Source organism: Copadichromis virginalis, linkage group LG3 (genome assembly GCF_057382275.1).
Source record: "Copadichromis virginalis isolate Kocher_CV1m ecotype Utaka linkage group LG3, C_Virginalis_male_GT1.1, whole genome shotgun sequence".
NCBI lineage: Eukaryota > Metazoa > Chordata > Actinopteri > Cichliformes > Cichlidae > Copadichromis > Copadichromis virginalis.
Genome location: NC_140620.1, coordinates 58,770,671 through 58,784,853, shown reverse-complemented (window position 1 = coordinate 58,784,853; position 14,183 = coordinate 58,770,671). Strand labels below are relative to the sequence as shown.

The window sequence follows — 14,183 nt, the reverse complement described above, 5'->3', positions numbered from 1 at the left end:
TGCATAATACCCTAACCCAAAGGCTCAGTTTGGCATTTATCCAACAGCACAGGCCCTGGATTGTTGAAGATGGCCTCAAGAACCAGCACACGACCTGGTGTGTTTTACATGGCCACAGCAAGCAGCACAGGGCCTGGTTTGGTGAAGATGGCCTCAGCAAGCAGCCACAGGCCCTGGTTTGGTGTAAGTGGCCTCAGCCAGCAGCCACAGGCCCTGGTGTGGTGTAAGTGGCCTCAGCCAGCAGCCACAGGCCCTGGTGTGGTCTAAGTGGCCTCAGCCAGTGCCACAGGCCCTGGTGTGGTGTAAGTGGCCTGAGCAAGAGCCACAGGCCCTGGTGTGGTGTAGGTGGCCTCAGCCAGCAGCCACAGGCCCTGGTGTGGTGTAAGTGGCCTGAGCAAGTGCCACAGGCCCTGGTGTGGTGTAAGTGGCCTAAGCAAGAGCCACAGGCCCTGGTGTGGTGTAAGTGGCCTCAATAGCAAATAAGGCCCTGGTGTGGTGTAAGTGGCCTGAGCAAGAACCACAGGGCCTGGTTTGGTGAAGATGGCCTCGGCCAGAAGCGCAGGGCCTGGTGTGATGTGAGTGGCCTGAGCAAGAGCCACAGGCCCTGGTGTGGTGTAAGTGGCCTCAGCCAGCAGCCACAGGCCCTGGTGTGGTGTAATTGGCCTCAGCCAGAAGCCACAGGCACTGGTGTGGTGTAAGTGGCCTCAGCCAGCAGCAAAAGGGCCCTGGTGTGGTGTAGGTGGCCTCAGCCAGCAGCCACAGGCCCTGGTGTGGTGTAAGTGGCCTCAATAGCAACTAAGGCCCTGGTGTGGTGTAAGTGGCTTCAGCCAGCAGCCACAGGCCCTGGTGTGGTGTAAGTGGCCTCAGCCAGCAGCCACAGGCCCTGGTGTGGTGTAGGTGGCCTCAGCCAGCAGCCACAGGCCCTGGTGTGGTGTAAGTGGCCTCAATAGCAACTAAGGCCCTGGTGTGGTGTAAGTGGCTTCAGCCAGCAGCCACAGGCTCTGTTGTGGTGTAACTGGCCTCAGCCAGCAGCCACAGGCCCTGGTGTGGTGTAAGTGGCCACAGCCGGTCACTCAGGCCCTGGTGTGGTGTAAGTGGCCTCAGCCAGCAGCCACAGGCCCTGGTGTGGTGTAAGTGGCCTCAGCCAGTGCCACAGGCCCTGGTGTGGTGTAAGTGGCCTGAGCAAGAGCCACAGGCCCTGGTGTGGTGTAAGTGGCCTGAGCAAGAGCCACAGACCCTGGTGTGGTGTAATTGGCCTCAATAGCAACTAATGCCCTGGTGTGGTGTAGGTGGCCTCAGCCAGCAGCCACAGGCCCTGGTGTGGTGTAAGTGGCCTGAGCAAGAGCCACAGGCCCTGGTGTGGTGTAAGTGGCCTGAGCAAGAGCCACAGACCCTGGTGTGGTGTAAGTGGCCTCAATAGCAAATAAGGCCCTGGTGTGGTGTAAGTGGCCTGAGCAAGAACCACAGGGCCTGGTTTGGTGAAGATGGCCTCGGCCAGAAGCGCAGGGCCTGGTGTGATGTGAGTGGCCTGAGCAAGAGCCACAGGCCCTGGTGTGGTGTAAGTCGCCTCAGCCAGCAGCCACAGGCCCTGGTGTGGTGTAATTGGCCTCAGCCAGAAGCCACAGGCACTGGTGTGGTGTAAGTGGCCTCAGCCAGCAGCAAAAGGGCCCTGGTGTGGTGTAGGTGGCCTCAGCCAGCAGCCACAGGCCCTGGTGTGGTGTAAGTGGCCTCAATAGCAACTAAGGCCCTGGTGTGGTGTAAGTGGCTTCAGCCAGCAGCCACAGGCCCTGGTGTGGTGTAAGTGGCCTCAGCCAGCAGCCACAGGCCCTGGTGTGGTGTAGGTGGCCTCAGCCAGCAGCCACAGGCCCTGGTGTGGTGTAAGTGGCCTCAATAGCAACTAAGGCCCTGGTGTGGTGTAAGTGGCTTCAGCCAGCAGCCACAGGCCCTGGTGTGGTGTAAGTGGCCTGAGCAAGTGCCACAGGCCCTGGTGTGGTGTAAGTGGCCTCAATAGCAAATAAGGCCCTGGTGTGGTGTAAGTGGCCTGAGCAAGAACCACAGGGCCTGGTTTGGTGAAGATGGCCTCGGCCAGAAGCGCAGGGCCTGGTGTGATGTGAGTGGCCTGAGCAAGAGCCACAGGCCCTGGTGTGGTGTAAGTGGCCTCAGCCAGTGCCACAGGCCCTGGTGTGGTGTAATTGGCCTCAATAGCAACTAAGGCCCTGGTGTGGTGTAAGTGGCCTGAGCAAGAGCCACATACCCTGGTGTGGTGTAATTGGCCTCAATAGCAACTAAGGCCCTGGTGTGGTGTAGGTGGCCTCAGCCAGCAGCCACAGGCCCTGGTGTGGTGTAAGTGGCCTCAGCCAGAGCAACAGGCCCTGATGTGGTGTAAGTGGCCCCAGCCGGTCACTCAGGCCCTGGTGTGGTGTAGGTGGCATCAGCTAGCAGCACAAGACAATGGAAAACAGCCAAAAGCAATGTCGTTAATGTGCCCTCATTAATGGGGAGCTGCTTCTGGTCTTTTAATACACCCCTTCTCTGGATCAAAAGCGGTTCAATGACATGAAAATGAAAGGCTTACAGCACCAGGCCCTGGATTGTTGAAGATGGCGTCAGGAACCAGCACAGGGCCTGGTGTGTTGTACATGGCCACAGCAAGCAGCACAGGGCCTGGTTTGGTGAAGATGGCCTCGGCCAGAAGCACAGGGCCTGGTGTGATATGAGTGGCCTGAGCAAGAGCCACAGGCCCTGGTGTGTTGTAAGTGGCCTCAGCCAGCAGCCACAGGCCCTGGTGTGGTGTAGGTGGCCTCAGCCAGCAGCCACAGGCCCTTGTGTGGTGTAATTGGCCTCAATAGCAACTAAGGCCCTGGTGTGGTGTAGGTGGCCTCAGCCAGCAGCCACAGGCCCTGGTGTGGTGTAAGTGGCCTCAGCCAGTGCCACAGGCCCTGGTGTGGTGTAAGTGGCCTGAGCAAGAGCCACAGACCCTGGTGTGGTGTAATTGGCCTCAATAGCAACTAAGGCCCTGGTGTGGTGTAGGTGGCCTCAGCCAGCAGCCACAGGCCCTGGTGTGGTGTAAGTGGCCTCAGCCAGCAGCCACAGGCCCTGGTGTGGTGTAGGTTGCATCAGCTAGCAGCACAAGACATTGGAAAACAGCCAAAAGCAGTGTCGTTAATGTGCCCTCATTAATGGGCAGCTGCTTTTGGTCTTTTAATACACCCCTTCTCTGGATCAAAAGCGGTTCAATGACATGAAAATCAAAGGCTTACAGCACCAGGTATTCCCAGGCAGTCTCCTGTCCAAGTACTAACCAAGCCCAGCCCTGCTTAGCTTCCGAGATCAGACGAGGTCGGGCGTGCTCAGGGTGGTATGGCCGTAAGCTGCTGGGTCCAGCACAATGTCTCAATTTGTGGATTCAAGTGATTAGGTGGCAAGTACCTGAAGTTACGAAGACAATGCTATAACCATACCTGCATGTTTGCATAATACCCTAACCCAAAGGCTCAGTTTGGCATTTATCCAACAGCACAGGCCCTGGATTGTTGAAGATGGCCTCAGGAACCAGCACAGGGCCTGGTGTGTTGTACATGGCCACAGCAAGGAGCACAGGGCCTGGTTTGGTGAAGATGGCCTCGGCCAGAAGCGCAGGGCCTGGTGTGATGTGAGTGGCCTGAGCAAGAGCCACAGGCCTTGGTGTGGTGTAAGTGGCCTCAGCCAGCAGCCACAGGCCCTGGTGTGGTGTAAGTGGCCTGAGCCAGCAGCCACAGGCCCTGGTGTGGTGTAAGTGGCCTGAGCAAGAGCCACAGGCCCTGGTGTGGTGTAAGTGGCCTGAGCCAGCAGCCACAGGCCCTGGTGTGGTGTAAGTGGCCTGAGCAAGTGCCACAGGCCTGGTGTGGTGTAAGTCGCCTCAGCCAGAAGCCACAGGCACTGGTGTGGTGTAAGTGGCCTCAGCCAGCAGCCACAGGCCCTGGTGTGGTGTAAGTGGCCTGAGCAAGTGCCACAGGCCTGGTGTAGTGTAATTGGCCTCAATAGCAACTAAGGCCCTGGTGTGGTGTAGGTGGCCTCAGCCAGCAGCCACAGGCCCTGGTGTGGTGTAAGTGGCCTCAATAGCAAATAAGGCCCTGGTGTGGTGTAAGTGGCCTCAGCCAGCAGCCACAGGCCCTGGTGTGGTGTAAGTGGCCTCAGCCAGTGCCACAGGCCCTGGTGTGGTGTAAGTGGCCTGAGCAAGAGCCAAAGACCCTGGTGTGGTGTAATTGGCCTCAATAGCAACTAAGGCCCTGGTGTGGTGTAAGTGGCCTGAGCAAGTGCCACAGGCCCTGGTGTGGTGTAAGTGGCCTGAGCAAGTGCCACAGGCCCTGGTGTGGTGTAAGTGGCCTCAATAGCAAATAAGGCCCTGGTGTGGTGTAAGTGGCCTGAGCAAGAACCACAGGGCCTGGTTTGGTGAAGATGGCCTCGGCCAGAAGCGCAGGGCCTGGTGTGATGTGAGTGGCCTGAGCAAGAGCCACAGGCCCTGGTGTGGTGTAAGTGGCCTCAGCCAGCAGCCACAGGCCCTGGTGTGGTGTAAGTGGCCTCAGCCAGAAGCCACAGGCACTGGTGTGGTGTAAGTGGCCTCAGCCAGCAGCAAAAGGGCCCTGGTGTGGTGTAGGTGGCCTCAGCCAGCAGCCACAGGCCCTGGTGTGGTGTAAGTGGCCTCAATAGCAACTAAGGCCCTGGTGTGGTGTAAGTGGCTTCAGCCAGCAGCCACAGGCCCTGGTGTGGTGTAAGTGGCCTCAGCCAGCAGCCACAGGCCCTGGTGTGGTGTAAGTGGCTTCAGCCAGCAGCCACAGGCTCTGGTGTGGTGTAACTGGCCTCAGCCAGCAGCCACAGGCCCTGATGTGGTGTAAGTGGCCCCAGCCGGTCACTCAGGCCCTGGTGTGGTGTAGGTGGCATCAGCCAGCAGCCACAGGCCCTGGTGTGGTGTAAGTCGCCTCAGCCAGAAGCCACAGGCACTGGTGTGGTGTAAGTGGCCTCAGCCAGCAGCAAAAGGGCCCTGGTGTGGTGTAAGTCGCCTCAGCCAGCAGCCACAGGCCCTGGTGTGGTGTAGGTGGCCTCAGCCAGCAGCCACAGGCCCTGGTGTGGTGTAAGTGGCCTCAGCCAGCAGCCACAGGCCCTGTTGTGGTGTAAGTGGCCTCAGCCAGCAGCCACAGGCCCTGGTGTGGTGTAAGTGGCCTCAGCCAGTGCCACAGGCCCTGGTGTGGTGTAAGTGGCCTGAGCAAGAGCCACAGACCCTGGTGTGGTATAATTGGCCTCAGCCAGCAGCCACAGGCCCTGGTGTGGTGTAAGTCGCCTCAGACAGAAGCCACAGGCACTGGTGTGGTGTAAGTGGCCTCAGCCAGCAGCAAAAGGGCCCTGGTGTGGTATAAGTCGCCTCAGCCAGCAGCCACAGGCCCTGGTGTGGTGTAGGTGGCCTCAGCCAGCAGCCACAGGCCCTGGTGTGGTGTAAGTGGCCTGAGCAAGAGCCACATACCCTGGTGTGGTGTAATTGGCCTCAATAGCAACTAATGCCCTGGTGTGGTGTAAGTGGCCTCAGCCAGCAGCCACAGGCCCTGGTGTGGTGAAGATGGCCTCAGCAGGCAGCCACAGGCCCTGGTTTGGTGTAAGTGGCCTCAGCTAGCAGCCACAGGCCCTGGTGTGGTGTGAGTGGCCTCAGCCAGCAGCCACAGGCCCTGGTGTGGTCTAAGTGGCCTCAGCCAGTGCCACAGGCCCTGGTGTGGTGTAAGTGGCCTAAGCCAGAGCCACAGGCCCTGGTGTGGTGTAAGTGGCCTCAATAGCAAATAAGGCCCTGGTGTGGTGTAAGTGGCCTGAGCAAGAACCACAGGGCCTGGTTTGGTGAAGATGGCCTCGGCCAGAAGCGCAGGGCCTGGTGTGATGTGAGTGGCCTGAGCAAGAGCCACAGGCCCTGGTGTGGTGTAAGTGGCCTCATTCAGCAGCCACAGGCCCTGGTGTGGTGTAAGTGGCCTCAGCCAGGAGCCACATGCACTGGTGTGGTGTAAGTGGCCTCAGCCAGCAGCAAAAGGGCCCTGGTGTGGTGTAGGTGGCCTCAGCCAGCAGCCACAGGCCCTGGTGTGGTGTAAGTGGCATCAATAGCAACTAAGGCCCTGGTGTGGTGTAAGTGGCTTCAGCCAGCAGCCACAGGCCCTGGTGTGGTGTAAGTGGCCTCAGCCAGCAGCCACAGGCCCTGGTGTGGTGTAGGTGGCCTCAGCCAGCAGCCACAGGCCCTGGTGTGGTGTAAGTGGCCTCAATAGCAACTAAGGCCCTGGTGTGGTGTAAGTGGCTTCAGCCAGCAGCCACAGGCTCTGGTGTGGTGTAACTGGCCTCAGCCAGCAGCCACAGGCCCTGGTGTGGTGTAAGTGGCCTCAGCCAGAGCCACAGGCCCTGATGTGGTGTAAGTGGCCCCAGCCGGTCACTCAGGCCCTGGTGTGGTGTAGGTGGCATCAGCCAGCAGCCACAGGCCCTGGTGTGGTGTAAGTCGCCTCAGCCAGAAGCCACAGGCACTGGTGTGGTGTAAGTGGCCTCAGCCAGCAGCAAAAGGGCCCTGGTGTGGTGTAAGTCGCCTCAGCCAGAAGCCACAGGCCCTGGTGTGGTGTAAGTGGCCTGAGCAAGAGCCACAGGCCCTGGTGTGGTGTAAGTGGCCTGAGCAAGAGCCACAGACCCTGGTGTGGTGTAATTGGCCTCAATAGCAACTAATGCCCTGGTGTGGTGTAGGTGGCCTCAGCCAGCAGCCACAGGCCCTGGTGTGGTGTAGGTGGCCTCAGCCAGCAGCCACAAGCCCTTGTGTGGTGTAAGTGGCCTCAGCCAGCAGCCACAGGCCCTGGTGTGGTGTAGGTGGCCTCAGCCAGCAGCCACAAGCCCTTGTGTGGTGTAAGTGGCCTCAGCCAGCAGCCACAGGCCCTGGTGTGGTGTAAGTGGCCTCAGCCAGTGCCACAGGCCCTGGTGTGGTGTAAGTGGCCTGAGCAAGAGCCACAGACCATGGTGTGGTGTAATTGGCCTCAATAGCAACTAAGGCCCTGGTGTGGTGTAAGTGGCCTCAGTCAGCAGCCACAGGCCCTGATGTGGTGTAAGTGGCCCCAGCCGGTCACTCAGGCCCTGGTGTGGTGTAGGTGGCATCAGCTAGCAGCACAAGACATTGGAAAACAGCCAAAAGTAATGTCGTTAATGTGCCCTCATTAATGGGCAGCTGCTTTTGGTCTTTTAATACACCCCTTCTCTGGATCAAAAGCGGTTCAATGACATGAAAATGAAAGGCTTACAGCACTAGGTATTCCCAGGCATTCTCCCATCCAAGTACTAACCAAGCCCAGCCCTGCTCAGCTTCCGAGATCAGACGAGGTCGGGCGTGCTCAGGGTGGTATGGCCGTAAGCTGCTGGCCCCAGCACAATGTCTCAATTTATGGATTCAGGTGATTAGGTGGCAAGTACCTGAAGTTACGAAGACAATCCTATAACCCTACCTTCATGTTTGCATAATACCCTAACCCAAAGGCTCAGTTTAGCATTTATCCAACAGCACAGGCCCTGGATTGTTGAAGATGGCCTCAGGAACCAGCACAGGGCCTGGTGTGTTGTACATGGCCTCGGCCAGAAGCGCAGGGCCTGGTGTGATGTGAGTGGCCTGAGCAAGAGCCACAGGCCCTGGTGTGGTGTAAGTGGCCTCAGCCAGCAGCCACAGGCCCTGGTTTGGTGTAAGTCGCCACAGCCAGAACCCACAGGCCCTGGTGTGGTGTAACTGGCCTCAGCCAGAGCCACAGCCCCTGATGTGGTGTAAGTGGCCCCAGCCGGTCACTCAGGCCCTGGTGTGGTGTAGGTGGCATCAGCTAGCAGCACAAGACATTGGAAAAGAGCCAAAAGCAATGTGATTAATGTGCCCTTATTAATGGGCAGCTGCTTTTGGTCTTTTAATACACCCCTTCTCTGGATCAAAAGCGGTTCAATGACATGAAAATGAAAGGCTTACAGCACCGGGTATTCCCAGGCAGTCTCCCATCCAAGTACTAACCAAGCCCAGCCCTGCTTAGCTTCCGAGATCAGACGAGGTCGGGCGTGCTCAGGGTGGTATGGCCATAAGCTGCTGGGCCCAGCACAATGTCTCAATTTATGGATTCAAGTGATTAGGTGGCAAGTACCTGAAGTTACGAAGACAATCCTATAACCATACCTGCATGTTTGCATAATACCCTAACCCAAAGGCTCAGTTTGGCATTTATCCAACAGCACAGGCCCTGGATTGTTGAAGATGGCCTCAGGAACCAGCACAGGGCCTGGTGTGTTGTACATGGCCACAGCAAGGAGCACAGGGCCTGGTTTGGTGAAGATGGCCTCGGCCAGAAGCGCAGGGCCTGGTGTGATGTGAGTGGCCTGAGCAAGAGCCACAGGCCTTGGTGTGGTGTAAGTGGCCTCAGCCAGCAGCCACAGGCCCTGGTGTGGTGTAAGTCGCCTCAGCCAGAAGCCACAGGCACTGGTGTGGTGTAAGTGGCCTCAGCCAGCAGCCACAGGCCCTGGTGTGGTGTAGGTGGCCTCAGCCAGCAGCCACAGGCCCTGGTGTGGTGTAGGTGGCCTCAGCCAGCAGCCACAGGCCCTGGTGTGGTGTAAGTGGCCTCAGCCAGCAGCCACAGGCCCTGGTGTGGTGTAAGTGGCCTGAGCAAGAGCCACAGGCCCTGGTGTGGTGTAAGTGGCCTGAGCAAGAGCCACAGACCCTGGTGTGGTGTAATTGGCCTCAATAGCAACTAATGCCCTGGTGTGGTGTAGGTGGCCTCAGCCAGCAGCCACAGGCCCTGGTGTGGTGTAAGTGGCCTCAGCCAGCAGACACAGGCCCTGGTGTGGTGTAAGTGGCCTCAGCCAGCAGCCACAGGCCCTGGTGTGGTGTAGGTGGCCTCAGCCAGCAGCCACAGGCCCTTGTGTGGTGTAATTGGCCTCAATAGCAACTAAGGCCCTGGTGTGGTGTAGGTGGCCTAAGCCAGCAGCCACAGGCCCTGGTGTGGTGTAAGTGGCCTCAGCCAGTGCCACAGGCCCTGGTGTGGTGTAAGTGGCCTGAGCAAGAGCCACAGACCCTGGTGTGGTGTAATTGGCCTCAATAGCAACTAAGGCCCTGGTGTGGTGTAGGTGGCCTCAGCCAGCAGCCACAGGCCCTGGTGTGGTGTAAGTGGCCTCAATAGCAACTAAGGCCCTGGTGTGGTGTAAGTGGCTTCAGCCAGCAGCCACAGGCTCTGGTGTGGTGTAACTGGCCTCAGCCAGCAGCCACAGGCCCTGGTGTGGTGTAAGTGGCCTCAGCCAGAGCCACAGGCCCTGATGTGGTGTAAGTGGCCCCAGCCGGTCACTCAGGCCCTGGTGTGGTGTAGGTGACATCAGCTAGCAGCACAAGACATTGGAAAACAGCCAAAAGCAGTGTCGTTAATGTGCCCTCATTAATGGGCAGCTGCTTTTGGTCTTTTAATACACCCCTTCTCTGGATCAAAAGCAGTTCAATGACATGAAAATGAAAGGCTTACAGCACCAGGTATTCCCAGGCAGTCTCCCATCCAAGTACTAACCAAGCCCAGCCCTGCTTAGCTTCCGAGATCAGACGAGGTCGGGCGTGCTCAGGGTGGTATGGCCGTAAGCTGCTGGCTCCAGCACAATGTCTCAATTTATGGATTCAAGTGATTAGGTGGCAAGTACCTGAAGTTACGAAGACAATCCTATAACCATACCTGCATGTTTGCATAATACCCTAACCCAAAGGCTCAGTTTGGCATTTATCCAACAGCACAGGCCCTGGATTGTTGAAGATGGCCTCAGGAACCAGCACAGGGCCTGGTGTGTTGTACATGGCCACAGCAAGCAGCACAGGGCCTGGTTTGGTGAAGATGGCCTCGGCCAGAAGCGCAGGGCCTGGTGTGATGTGAGTGGCCTGAGCAAGAGCCACAGGCCTTGGTGTGGTGTAAGTGGCCTCAGCCAGCAGCCACAGGCCCTGGTGTGGTGTAAGTCGCCTCAGCCAGAAGCCACAGGCACTGGTGTGGTGTAAGTGGCCTCAGCCAGCAGCAAAAGGGCCCTGGTGTGGTGTAAGTGGCCTCAGCCAGCAGCCACAGGCCCTGGTGTGGTGTAGGTGGCCTCAGCCAGCAGCCACAGGCCCTGGTGTGGTGTAAGTGGCCTCAGCCAGCAGCCACAGGCCCTGGTGTGGTGTAAGTGGCCTCAGCCAGCAGCCACAGGCCCTGGTGTGGTGTAAGTGGCCTCAGCCAGTGCCACAGGCCCTGGTGTGGTGTAAGTGGCCTGAGCAAGAGCCACAGACCCTGGTGTGGTGTAATTGGCCTCAGCCAGCAGCCACAGGCCCTGGTGTGGTGTAAGTCGCCTCAGACAGAAGCCACAAGCACTGGTGTGGTGTAAGTTGCCTCAGCCAGCAGCAAAAGGGCCCTGGTGTGGTATAAGTCGCCTCAGCCAGCAGCCACAGGCCCTGGTGTGGTGTAGGTGGCCTCAGCCACCAGCCACAGGCCCTGGTGTGGTGTAAGTGGCCTCAGCCAGCAGCCACAGGCCCTGGTGTGGTGTAAGTGGCCTCAGCCAGCAGCCACAGGCCCTGGTGTGGTGTAAGTGGCCTCAGCCAGTGCCACAGGCCCTGGTGTGGTGTAAGTGGCCTGAGCAAGAGCCACAGGCCCTGGTGTGGTGTAAGTGGCCTGAGCAAGAGCCACAGACCCTGGTGTGGTGTAATTGGCCTCAATAGCAACTAATGCCCTGGTTTGGTGTAGGTGGCCTCAGCCAGCAGCCACAGGCCCTGGTGTGGTGTAAGTGGCCTGAGCAAGAGCCACAGGCCCTGGTGTGGTGTAAGTGGCCTGAGCAAGAGCCACAGACCCTGGTGTGGTGTAATTGGCCTCAATAGCAACTAATGCCCTGGTGTGGTGTAGGTGGCCTCAGCCAGCAGCCACAGGCCCTGGTGTGGTGAAAGTGGCCTCAGCCAGAGCCACAGGCCCTGATGTGGTGTAAGTGGCCTCAGCCAGCAGCCACAGGCCCTGGTGTGGTGTAAGTGGCCTCAGCCAGTGCCACAGGCCCTGGTGTGGTGTAAGTGGCCTGAGCAAGCGCCAAAGACCCTGGTGTGGTGTAATTGGCCTCAATAGCAACTAAGGCCCTGGTGTGGTGTAGGTGGCATCAGCTAGCAGCACAAGACATTGGAAAAGAGCCAAAAGCAGTGTCGTTAATGTGCCCTCATTAATGGGCAGCTGCTTTTGGTCTTTTAATACACCCCTTCTCTGGATCAAAAGCGGTTCAATGACATGAAAATCAAAGGCTTACAGCACCAGGTATTCCCAGGCAGTCTCCCATCCAAGTACTAACCAAGCCCAGCCCTGCTTAGCTTCCGAGATCAGACGAGGTCGGGCGTGCTCAGGGTGGTATGGCCGTAAGCTGCTGGCTCCAGCACAATGTCTCAATTTATGGATTCAAGTGATTAGGTGGCAAGTACCTGAAGTTACGAAGACAATGCTATAACCATACCTGCATGTTTGCATAATACCCTAACCCAAAGGCTCAGTTTGGCATTTATCCAACAGCACAGGCCCTGGATTGTTGAAGATGGCCTCAGGAACCAGCACAGGGCCTGGTGTGTTGTACATGGCCACAGCAAGGAGCACAGGGCCTGGTTTGGTGAAGATGGCCTCGGCCAGAAGCGCAGGGCCTGGTGTGATGTGAGTGGCCTGAGCAAGAGCCACAGGCCTTGGTGTGGTGTAAGTGGCCTCAGCCAGCAGCCACAGGCCCTGGTGTGGTGTAAGTCGCCTCAGCCAGAAGCCACAGGCACTGGTGTGGTGTAAGTGGCCTCAGCCAGCAGCCACAGGCCCTGGTGTGGTGTAGGTGGCCTCAGCCAGCAGCCACAGGCCCTGGTGTGGTGTAGGTGGCCTCAGCCAGCAGCCACAGGCCCTGGTGTGGTGTAAGTGGCCTCAGCCAGCAGCCACAGGCCCTGGTGTGGTGTAAGTGGCCTGAGCAAGAGCCACAGGCCCTGGTGTGGTGTAAGTGGCCTGTGCAAGAGCCACAGACCCTGGTGTGGTGTAATTGGCCTCAATAGCAACTAATGCCCTGGTGTGGTGTAGGTGGCCTCAGCCAGCAGCCACAGGCCCTGGTGTGGTGTAAGTGGCCTCAGCCAGCAGCCACAGGCCCTGGTGTGGTGTAAGTGGCCTGAGCAAGTGCCACAGGCCTGGTGTGGTGTAAGTGGCCTGAGCAAGAGCCACAGACCCTGGTGTGGTGTAATTGGCCTCAATAGCAACTAAGGCCCTGGTGTGGTGTAGGTGGCCTCAGCCAGCAGCCACAGGCCCTGGTGTGGTGTAAGTGGCCTCAGCCAGAGCCACAGGCCCTGATGTGGTGTAGATGGCCCCAGCCGGTCACTCAGGCCCTGGTGTGGTGTAGGTGGCATCAGCTAGCAGCACAAGACATTGGAAAAGAGCCAAAAGCAATGTCGTTAATGTGCCCTCATTAGTGGGCAGCTGCTTTTGGTCTTTTAATACACCCCTTCTCTGGATCAAAAGCGGTTCAATGACATGAAAATCAAAGGCTTACAGCACCAGGTATTCCCAGGTAGTCTCCCATCCAAGTACTAACCAAGCCCAGCCCTGCTTAGCTTCCGAGATCAGACGAGGTCGGGCGTGCTCAGGGTGGTATGGCCATAAGCTGCTGGCCCCAGCACAATGACTCAATTTATGGATTCAAGTGATTAGGTGGCAAGTACCTGAAGTTACGAAGACAATCCTATAACCATACCTGCATGTTTGCATAATACCCTAACCCAAAGGCTCAGTTTAGCATTTATCCAACAGCACAGGCCCTGGATTGTTGAAGATGGCCTCAGGAACCAGCACAGGGCCTGGTGTGTTGTACATGGCCACAGCTAGCAGCACAGGGCCTGGTTTGGTGAAGATGGCCTCGGCCAGAAGAGCAGGGCCTGGTGTGATGTGAGTGGCCTGAGCAAGAGCCACATACCCTGGTGTGGTGTAATTGGCCTCAATAGCAACTAAGGCCCTGGTGTGGTGTAGGTGGCCTCAGCCAGCAGCCACAGGCCCTGGTGTGGTGTAAGTGGCCTCAATAGCAACTAAGGCCCTGGTGTGGTGTAAGTGGCCTGAGCAAGAGCCACATACCCTGGTGTGGTGTAATTGGCCTCAATAGCAACTAAGGCCCTGGTGTGGTGTAGGTGGCCTCAGCCAGCAGCCACAGGCCCTGGTGTGGTGTAAGTGGCCCCAGCCGGTCACTCAGGCCCTGGTGTGTTTTACATGGCCACAGCAAGCAGCACAGGGCCTGGTTTGGTGAAGATGGCCTCAGCAAGCAGCCACAGGCCCTGGTTTGGTGTAAGTGGCCTCAGCCAGCAGCCACAGGCCCTGGTGTGGTGTAAGTGGCCTCAGCCAGCAGCCACAGGCCCTGGTGTGGTCTAAGTGGCCTCAGCCAGTGCCACAGGCCCTGGTGTGGTGTAAGTGGCCTGAGTAAGAGCCACAGGCCCTGGTGTGGTGTAAGTGGCCTCAGCCAGCAGCCACAGGCCCTGGTGTGGTGTAAGTGGCCTGAGCAAGTGCCACAGGCCCTGGTGTGGTGTAAGTGGCCTAAGCCAGAACCACAGGCCCTGGTGTGGTGTAAGTGGCCTGAGCAAGAGCCACAGGCCCTGGTGTGGTGTAATTGGCCTCAATAGCAACTAAGGCCCTGGTGTGGTGTAAGTGGCCTGAGCAAGAGCCACATACCCTGGTGTGGTGTAATTGGCCTCAATAGCAACTAAGGCCCTGGTGTGGTGTAGGTGGCCTCAGCCAGCAGCCACAGGCCCTGGTGTGGTGTAAGTGGCCTCAGCCAGAAGCCACATGCACTGGTGTGGTGTAAGTGGCCTCAGCCAGCAGCAAAAGGGCCCTGGTGTGGTGTAAGTGGCCTCAGCCAGCAGCCACAGGCCCTGGTGTGGTGTAGGTGGCCTCAGCCAGCAGCCACAGGCCCTGGTGTGGTGTAAGTGGCCTCAATAGCAACTAAGGCCCTGGTGTGGTGTAAGTGGCCTCAGCCAGCAGCCACAGGCCCTGGTGTGGTGTAGGTGGCCTCAGCCAGCAGCCACAGGCCCTGGTGTGGTGTAAGTGGCCTCAATAGCAACTAAGGCCCTGGTGTGGTGTAAGTGGCTTCAGCCAGCAGCCACAGGCTCTGGTGTGGTGTAACTGGCCTCAGCCAGCAGCCACAGGCCCTGG

The 14,183-nt window shown here is 58.4% G+C and overlaps 5 non-coding genes and 1 pseudogene across 5 annotated transcripts; all 6 read right to left on the bottom strand.

Annotated features, from left to right (window-relative positions):
• Positions 1-3,253: 3,253 nt before the first annotated feature.
• LOC146716037 (5S ribosomal RNA) lies at positions 3,254-3,372 on the bottom strand. Its single transcript, XR_014919870.1, has one exon. It is a non-coding gene; the product is annotated as a 5S ribosomal RNA (ribosomal RNA).
• Positions 3,373-7,273: 3,901 nt separating this feature from the next.
• LOC146716036 (5S ribosomal RNA) lies at positions 7,274-7,392 on the bottom strand (annotated as a pseudogene).
• Positions 7,393-7,977: 585 nt separating this feature from the next.
• On the bottom strand, positions 7,978-8,096 carry LOC146716035 (5S ribosomal RNA). Its single transcript, XR_014919876.1, has one exon. It is a non-coding gene; the product is annotated as a 5S ribosomal RNA (ribosomal RNA).
• A 1,412-nt stretch (positions 8,097-9,508) lies between these two features.
• Positions 9,509-9,627, bottom strand: LOC146716034 (5S ribosomal RNA). The gene has a single exon (XR_014919638.1). It is a non-coding gene; the product is annotated as a 5S ribosomal RNA (ribosomal RNA).
• A 1,652-nt stretch (positions 9,628-11,279) lies between these two features.
• On the bottom strand, positions 11,280-11,398 carry LOC146716033 (5S ribosomal RNA). Its single transcript, XR_014919637.1, has one exon. It is a non-coding gene; the product is annotated as a 5S ribosomal RNA (ribosomal RNA).
• A 1,135-nt stretch (positions 11,399-12,533) lies between these two features.
• LOC146716032 (5S ribosomal RNA) lies at positions 12,534-12,652 on the bottom strand. The gene has a single exon (XR_014919826.1). It is a non-coding gene; the product is annotated as a 5S ribosomal RNA (ribosomal RNA).
• Between the last annotated feature and the right edge of the window lie 1,531 nt (positions 12,653-14,183).